Source organism: Nicotiana attenuata, unplaced genomic scaffold (genome assembly GCF_001879085.1).
Source record: "Nicotiana attenuata strain UT unplaced genomic scaffold, NIATTr2, whole genome shotgun sequence".
NCBI lineage: Eukaryota > Viridiplantae > Streptophyta > Magnoliopsida > Solanales > Solanaceae > Nicotiana > Nicotiana attenuata.
Genome location: NW_017673303.1, coordinates 91,796 through 100,864, shown reverse-complemented (window position 1 = coordinate 100,864; position 9,069 = coordinate 91,796).

Below are 9,069 nucleotides of genomic sequence, written 5' to 3'. Positions count from 1 at the left end.
TCAACTGCAGAACATTAGACCACTACTACTTAGTGAATATTCAGGCCACATGTATTTTTTAAAGATTAAAACCACTGTTAATTGATGGTAAGTTCCATACATGTAGTGCAACCAACAGTAGAATGCTTCAGACATTCACACACGATATTACAATACAACAGTAATCTATGAATCCATTCAAACACTGAAAATTGAATTTTTAAAGCAACAAAGTTAATGATGAAAGCTGACTTGAATCCAACATCATCACCAAACTAAATATTATTCACCAAAGTTTTAGTCCATACTCTGACGGTCCATGATTAAATACACAACAACAAAAGTCCTATTAACAAAACTGAAGTCTAAATATAATGTAATTGACTGGAAGACTAAATCTACATGTTGAATCGAAACTTAATATAGCCCTTAGAAAGGTACTGCCAACAGCATAGGCAAACACAATAGGTCATACAGTAAAAACAAAGTAATGCAGAAAACAAGGCTAAATTTTAAACCAAATCAGTTGATATTATGCATAAACTCCACATTTTTCAATTACATGTCAATTTTGAGCTTCACATTGAGTAGAGTCCAAGGAGGTACCTGGATATCCAAAAGAAACCAAAGATAAATGAGGATTTAGCAACAGCAATAGAGCAGATGAATCAACAGCTCCAAAACACAGCCATATTCAACTCTTTAGACCATTTTAACCCATATAAACAAGATTTCTTCGAAGCTTTTTGAATTCCAATTAACACTCAAGACTAAGGAGCAGATTCAGAACTAATTTCAACCCCAAAAGATGTAGAAATTTCAACGTATTTTCAGAATAACCCTCTCAGCCATTTTCTGATTTTTAGTGTTCTCCTCTCTAAAATCTCTGCCTTGAGAGTGAAGAAATGGTATTTTATAGAGGAGTTCTAGGGCAGCAGAAATGAGTTCAGTTTTTGCCCTTTACTCCTTTTTAAATTTTCATTTTTGCTATTGAATCCTTGGTTTAAAAATCAGTTTTTCAAAACAGTCCTAATCTCACTTTCCTAGAAATTTCCTGAGTTGGTTACTGAAGATTCTCCTATTTAAATTTCCCCAAATACCCTTACCAGACTTACTAATTACCTTCATACTAAGCCTTTGAACCAAATTGCCCAAATGCCTTTGGGCCCCCTGTAACAACGAGCTTCAACAGCTCTTTGGGCTTCTTGCATTTTAGCGAGCCAAGTTCAGTTTTAGGCCAATGAATTCTCAGGTAGATTAAGAAAACCAAAATGACTCCATTTTTGAAGTTTTAGACACCAAATCTTTACACGAAGTAGAACTAAAAAAAAAAGAAAAGAAGTAAAAAGAAAACTAGCAAATACTACAGAGAGATTAATCTAAACATCACACACTGAAATGACTCGATCCTAATCATGCAAACAAAACGACTTTAAAGCAGTAAACAAGAAAGAAAATAGAAGAAACAAAAGGGGACGGGGACGAGAACAAAACAAAGGACGGAGAAGAAGGAGAAAAGAACAGAAATACCTAAATGGTCACACGAACAGGGCTTGACAAACCCCCGGCGACTTCGATTTGACCCGAAATTGGCATCAATCGCGTGTTCTCGTCGAGAACAGACGATCAGTACCAATTTCAGCCCTAATCGTTAACTCGAAGACTTGGGGAGATTTTCTTTTTCTTCTTCTTCTTTTAGATCTGAAACTGACCCGATTTGGTGGGGATTTGAGGATATGTGATGATGGATTCATATTCCATGGGGTGTGGGGGTTGTGGAGGCAGAGTTTGGGGTTGAATGGGTGGCGCCGCCGCCGGAGGTGACTTAGGGATTACAGGGCGGCGCATTCTCTAGGGTTTAGGTCGGAGACGAGAGAGATTGAGGAGTATTTGGTCCTAGGTTATTTTGGACAGTATTATACGAGTTTAATGAAGCCTCCCTGGCCGTTGGATGATGGAAGACGAAAGGCTAAGATCAATTTGACATAACTAAACTCAAAACGATGTAGTGTCGCCCCCATACTACGTCGTTTCAAAGGTCTTTAATGACTAATAATTTGGACCGGGTATGGGGGTAATTGGGCCTGGATTGGGGATATTGGGCGGATTTCAATTGAAAAATGGCCCCATATTTACAAGACAAAACATTTTTCAATTCCTTCTTTTATTTTCTAATTTTTCTTTTCTTTTAATTAAAATCCTACAAATTAAAAATCCTAAATTATCCAAAAGTGTGAAATTAAACTAATTAGTTAGTTATAAAAACTATAAACAATACTTAGTTCTAAATTAAAAGAGAAAAATCAATAAGCTAGAAATTAAAAGACAAAAATGTAGAAACACGCTATTTTTGTGATTTTTCAAAGTGTTATAAAACAAATAATAACTGAATAATTCTAAAAATGTAAAAATAAAATTCTAAATGCAATGCATGATATTTTTGTATTTTCATGGATTAAATAAAATTAAACATGCACAGACAAATGCAAACAATTAAGAAAATTCCACAAAAATTCCCAAAATGGCAAATAATTAAAAGAAAAATCTATTTCTTTGGGATTCTGTAGGAGTAATTCATAAAGGGCAAAAATCACGTGCTCACAAATATAACCAAGACCGAGTGTAGAACACTTACCCCAATTCATATGGTGAGAATTGCCCCAAAAATCGCCTCAATCTGAGCTTGGAAATGTTAAAATGAAGCCAAAATCGCGAACCCTTGTATTTATCATTCTGCCCAGCACTTCCGCTTCTGCGGACACATAACCGCATCGGCAGTGTCGCAGAAGTGACCAAAACTCTGCTTCTGCGGTAAAACACTAAAACTGCACCCCCGCTTCTGCGATCCATACCACGCATCAGCGCAATCGCAGGTGCGGAAAAGCCCATCGCACCTGCGCAACAACCGCTTATGCGCCAAAACTCCCGCTTTTGCGACCACGCAGGTGCGGGAAAATCTTCGCACCTGCGACTCCAGTTCTCCAACCCAAACTTCGCTTCTGCGATTAACTGTCCGCATCTGCGGGCTCGCATCTGCGTTCATTCTTCTGCAGATGCGCAAACATCAGAACCAGCAGCCTTCAACAATGCAACATGAAATGAAAATTATTCGAACGTCGTTCGAAACTCACTCGAGCCACTCGGGACCCCGACCAAATATACCAACAAGTCCCATAACATCACACGAATCTACTCGAGGCCTCAAAGCACACATAACAACATCGAAACAACGAATCACACCTCAATTCAAAATCATTGAACTTTGAAACTTCAACATCCACAAACGATGTCGAAACCTATCAAATCACGTCCGATTGACCTCATTTTGCACACAGGTCACATTTGACATTTCAGACTTGCTCTAACTTCCAGAATCGGAATCCGACCCCGATATCAAAAGTCCATTCCCGGTTAAACTTTCTAAAATTCCAACTTTCGCCATTTCAAGCCAAATTCTACCACGGACCTCCAAATCACGATCCGGACGCGCTCCTAAGTCCAAAATCACCCAACAGAGCTAACAGAACCATCAAAATCCAATCCGAGGTCAAATACTACAAAGTCAAAACTTGGTCAAACCTTTCAAATTTAAAGCTTCTAGCTGAGAATCATTCTTCCAAAGCAATTCCGATTAACCGGAAAACCCAAACCGATGGTTCGCATAAGTCATAATACATCATACGGAGCTACTCATGCCCTCAAACAACCGAGCGAAGTGCAAATGCTCAAAACGACCGGCCGGGTCGTTACACTCGCAAAAGGGGTAATTTGTGACAACAACAACAACAACAACAACAACAACAACAACAACAACAATAATAATAATAATAATAATAATAATAATAATAATAATAATAATAATAATAACAGTAATTTGTGATGATGATAATAATTTTAATAATAATAATAACTATTATAATAATAATAATAATAATAATAATAATAATAATAATAATAATAATAATAATAATAATAATAATAATAATAAGATCTAGTTTATAATGATAACTCTGACATTATTGGTGATATTAGAAGCTTAAAGAAATAGCTTGGAAGGAAGGAGGGACAAAATTGGATGTCAACAATATGTAGGTCAATAATCCAAACAACAGTGTTAATCAATTTTTGAAAGATATATCTTAGAGACCTGCACCTACGGTTACAACTATATCTAAGTATGTGAATGGTTACAAATTTCATACTGAGGAATGCTCGAAGTATAAAAAAAGCAATAACAGTGTGGTGTGGGTTAAAGGTGGTGAAGGCAACCGGGATGGGGATAATGATTATAATAGTGTGATCAAAGAGATTCTAGAATTATCACAAGTTGGCCAAATAAGAAGATCATACTTTTCCGATACAAGTGGTTTGACCCAACACCTAGAAGGGGTACAAATGTACACTCGTAGTACAGCATAATTGAGGTTAATAAAGAGGGAGTATGATTGCTATGTTCCTTTTATAATTGCAGAAAATATTAGGCAAGTGTATTATTCTCCATATCCATTGCGAAGGGATAAGTCTGATTGGTTGGTTGTAATCAAAATTAAGGCTGTTGGTAGGGTGGAAGTTGAGAATGTGCTAGATGTTGCTTACCAAAATGATACCTCAAGTGTTAACCAAATAGTGGACGATCAGTTAGAAAATGACTTAGAGCATCCTCAATGCATATTAGAAGAAGTTGTTATGGAGAAAATAACAACCATAGAAAATGAGGATGAAGAATCAGCTGATGACAATGAAATAAGTGAAGAGGAAGAATTTTTGAACGAGGAAGGATAATTCAAACACTAATAGCATGTTAGTTTTTACAAGCGCTCTCGGCTTATATAGATTTATATTCTCAATTCTAACATTTTCTTTAATTTACTGTCACGACCTAAAATTTTAACCTGTTGTGATGGCACCTAACACACTTGCTAGGCAAGCCGACAATCACATAAAACTAAACATTTGAATAAAACATGCTCTAATAAACTCAACAACAGAAATCTCATGAATATCTGATACAAATAACTGAAATACTACTACAACCACCCCAAAATCTGGTGTCAACAAGAACATGAGAACTACTAAGTATCAACATAACCAAAACTCTAGTACAACTGTTTGAGTAGTAGGACAGTACTGACGTAAATAAAAGTAAGGAGAGTCAAGGTCTGCGGGCATCATAGCAGATACCTCAAAGTCTACCGATCAGGTACTAGCAAGATCTAGCAATCACCTCGTCCAGATGTACATAGATCTGCACACGAAGTGCAAAGTGTAGTATGAGTACAATTGACTTCATGTACACAATAAATAATAGAATTAACCTTGGGCTGAAAGCAGTGACGAGCTCAGAAGGTTACAGTCAAAACCAAATATAATGACAATGACAATAAATAACTCATAGAAATTCCATAATCAGCTCGTTCAGGGTACAACAATTTAGATATGCTTTCAAGTTACAATTAAAGCCCAACACTAATAAGAATATGTCTAGTACAGCTAGCATGAGGAATGGTACTTCTCTATGCCTACATGTCATTATGCATGTTAAATATACGATTTCATAGTGATATTTCCAGGAACTCACACTCTCAAAGTACACAATATGTCTGTCTCAAATGCCCACTAATCACTCAGCATTGTACGGGTACCTGGCATCAATGCCCCTTACCAAAGCACATGTATAAATCATTATGCCTGCGCTCACTGCTGGTGTGTCAGACTCCGGTGGGGCGGATCCTGTCCTAGCACTAATATAGAGCCTATAAGGCCTTCTTTGGCGTGTATCCCGATCCACAATGATGAATAAGCCAATAAGTCATGTTGTGGCATGCAGCCCGATCCACAATAACACTCACATCCCGGCTCTCAAGACCACCTCAATCATCCATCTCTCAAGTCTCAATGGCTCACAGTCTTGTAGCACTCATCCCAAACAATAATAACATATGATATAACAGTAACTGATAACAGAGACTGAGATATGATGTGCAAATGAATGATTATGACTGAGTACGTAATTATAGTTAAAGCAGATAACTCAAAATAGCAGAAATAACCTCACTAGGTCTCAAGAGAATAAGCACATAGCCTAAACATGGTTTCTAATATGAATCACAGTTCAATTACTATAACAAGTAAAGATTTCATGGATAGAACAAGACTTGATGACAACACAGTACAAAAGAATCAACCGGATCATGATTACCACGGTGCACGCCCACACGCCCGTCACCTAGCATGTGTGTCACCCCAACACAACTCATATAATAGTGGTACCCGGAATATATACCCTCAGTTCTAAGTTTAGAAGTGTTACTTACCTCAAAGCACGCAACTCACTACTCCAACAAGCCCTTGCCTCGCGAATCAGCTTCCAAACCATTCGAATCTAGTCACAAATAACTTAATATAATCAATACAAGCTATAGGAATTGATTCCATACGATAAAGCTAAGATCTTTAACAAAAATCAAAATGTCAACCATAGGCCCACACCTCGGAACCCAACAAAATTTATACAATCCTAACACCCATTCAATTACGAGTCCAACCATACCAAAATCATCCAATTCCAACAACAAATTGACCCTCAAACCTCCATTTTTAATTTTTGAAAAGATTCCACAAAATCCCCCATTTCTTCATTTTGATCCACTAATTAGATGATAAAAACAAGGATGGAATCATGAAATAATAACGAATTCAAGTAAAAAAAACACTTACCCAAAATCTTGAAAATTCCCTCCAAATCGCCTAAAACCGAGTTCTACAACTCAAAATATGAAATAATAACTCTAACCCTCGATTTGGGTTATTAAATTTGCTGCCCAGATGCTCCTCTTCGCGAATGCGTAAATTGCCTCGCGTTCGCGAAGAACAAAAATTACCCGCTAACAAAACCTCCTACGCGAACGCAATAACCAGGCTGCGAACACGATGCCTCACAGTGCTTTACCTACACGAACGCGCCTCCCTGCCCGCGAACGCGAAGGCTTAACACCTGGTGCCCAAGCCGGCCTCATCCTTCTACATGAACGCGACATTACTCTCGCGATCGATGCACAGCCCTCTTAACCTTCACGAACGCGAATAATAAAACCATATGCCACCTAAACACTATGCGAACACGACCACCATGTCGCGATCGCGATGAAGGACACACCAGATATCAGATCAGCAGTTCTATAAGACCAAAATGAAGCCGAACTTTGTCTGAATCACACCCGAGGCCCCGGGACCCATCAAATATACCAACAGGTCCTAAAATATGATACGAACTTAGTCGAAGCCTCAAATCACATCAAACAACATCGAAATCACAAATCGCACCCCAATTCAAGCTTAATGAACTAATGAATTTCCAAACTTTTAAAGCTAATGCCAAATCATACCAAACCAACTCTGATTGACCTCCAATTTGTACAAAACGGACCTAATCCAACCCCTAGAACTGAAATTCAAACCCGATATCAACAATGTCAACTCTCGGTCAAACTTCTCAACCTTCCAAACCTTTAATTTTCCAATTTTTGCCAATTCAAGTCAAAAAGACCTACGGACCTCCAAATCAACATCCGAACATACTCCTAAGTCCAAAATCACCATACGAAGCTACCATCAAAACTCCATTCCATAGTTGTCTACACAAAATTCAAACTCCGATTAACTCTAACAACTTAAGCCTCCAACATTGGGACTATGTGTCTCAATTCACTCTGAATCATCCCTAGAACCAGACCAACCACCCCGACAAGTCACATAACCACAAATGAATATAGAAGAAGCAATAAATAGGGGAACGGGGCTACAATACTCAAAAAGATCGATCGGCTCGTTACATTTATGCAGATGACCGGTATGGGTCGAGGTAGGTCTAGGAAGGATAAGAGGCGTATTGATCATGTGGATAGTGCTACAACCTCGCTTCCTTCCGCTCCTCACTCGCATTCCTCCGCTGAAAATGGCCAGCAGCAATCTTCTAGGCACACATCTTTTCCACAACATCTATATACACATCAGATTACCTACCATTCGTCCTCCCAACGGTATTCTTACCATTCTCTACCACACGTATACCCCAATTCCTCCACATAATCCTACATATAGTTACATCGCTACATCAGGTCAGAAGTCACAGGGCCATATGGTGATACGCTCGTCATCTACTCCATTTTCTTCACCACCAGCTGGAGCCATCTAGATTGCAGCAAGGGTCTAAATCACAGCCATCATCATCAGCGATCCCGTCTTCCTCTCCATGGTGTGCGTCTCCTAGCATTTCATGACTTCGCCTTCGGGATAGTAGCGTTGAGCCAGATGCCTCCCCTTCTACGCATGCTTCAGATACACATGAGGATGATGATCCAGATGCATGCTGTATAATCATAGGATGATCATCAGGCCTGAGAGCAATAGGTAAGATTTATTTATTACTTCTTGTTTTTCCTGCATTATAATAGTTACTCTTGTTTATTTAAGGGAAAAGGTCCAAAATTATCCCTCTACTATGGTATATTGTTTACTTCTGCCACCCGTTATACTTTTCGTCCAATCTAGCCCCTACCGATAATCAAGTTTTTAAAATTACCCCTAACCCTAACGGATCTACACCGTGGGAGCTGACCCCCTCAATTTCATCCATGTCAGCTGCCATGTCAACTATCAAGTCACTCGACCCCACAAAATTAATACCCCACAGACCCAGGAAGTATCCCCAATTACAACTCCATCTTCCTAAGTCATACTACTATACCATCACCGAAATCTTATTTCTACCATCAACTTCGCCGCACCATGACCCAATATCATCCTGTCAGCTTCAAATGACCCTCAATGTAGAGGCAAAATATTATCAGAGCTGAGAACCTGGAAAAGGAGAGACAAAAAAAAGAGGAAGAAAATAAAAAGAGGTTTTTTGCCGGAAATTGATCCGAAATTCAATCAACATACCAGACTTTTACCCCTCCCTCCAAGACCATTAAACACTGTCGTCATTGCCAAGATCTTCATCTTTTTTATGTTACCTATTAAAACAAAAGTATAGTCTCTTCCAACAACGGTAAGTGCTGCAACTGTAAGTGCCGGCTAACACTCGGT